This window comes from Sinocyclocheilus rhinocerous, unplaced genomic scaffold, assembly GCF_001515625.1.
Source record: "Sinocyclocheilus rhinocerous isolate Xijiao unplaced genomic scaffold, SAMN03320098_v1.1 scaffold254, whole genome shotgun sequence".
NCBI lineage: Eukaryota > Metazoa > Chordata > Actinopteri > Cypriniformes > Cyprinidae > Sinocyclocheilus > Sinocyclocheilus rhinocerous.
The window spans coordinates 1992014-1992764 of NW_015628690.1; positions in this window are offsets into that span (position 1 = coordinate 1992014).

Below are 751 nucleotides of genomic sequence, written 5' to 3' on the forward strand. Positions count from 1 at the left end.
CGATCACAAACTCGCCAGTCTGAACATTAGCCAGAGGTTATGACTAATACTATTTAATAGGTCGCCCATGCTTACCATTCTTTAAATAGTAGTTCTGTTTAGCCCCCTACAGTTACCCATGTACAACTTAGTTAAAGCTCAAACAATAATCAGCGGTTATGCTAGTACTATTTGTCTAGCCCCCGATAGTTAAAATAACTACGTACAACTTGAATAAAACTCAAACAATAATCAGCGGTTATGCTAGTACTATTTGTCTAGCCCCCGATAGTTAAAATAACTACGTACAACTTGAATAAAACTCAAACAATAATCAGCGGTTATGCTAGTACTATTTGTCTAGCCCCCGATAGTTAAAATAACTACGTACAACTTGAATAAAACTCAAACAATAATCAGCGGTTATGCTAGTACTATTTGTCTAGCCCCCGATAGTTAATATAATTACGTACAACTTAATTAAAGCTGAGACAATAACCCGTGGTAATGACCAGTACTATGACTAGCCGCCCATAGTTAACGCAACTGAGTACAACTTAACTAAAGTCAAGCAGTTAGTCAGAAATCTATAATCTCATCTGATGTGCGCCATGCTCCATCTAACCTGAGATTTAGTATGCACTTAACCCTGGACGCAGATTTGCGGAAACATACGCCTTCACTTAATCTACTTGAGAAAATAATTTCAGAGTAAGTCAGAATAAATCAAATGTAACAATTTATTATCAGTCAGGTAAATATGTATTATGCC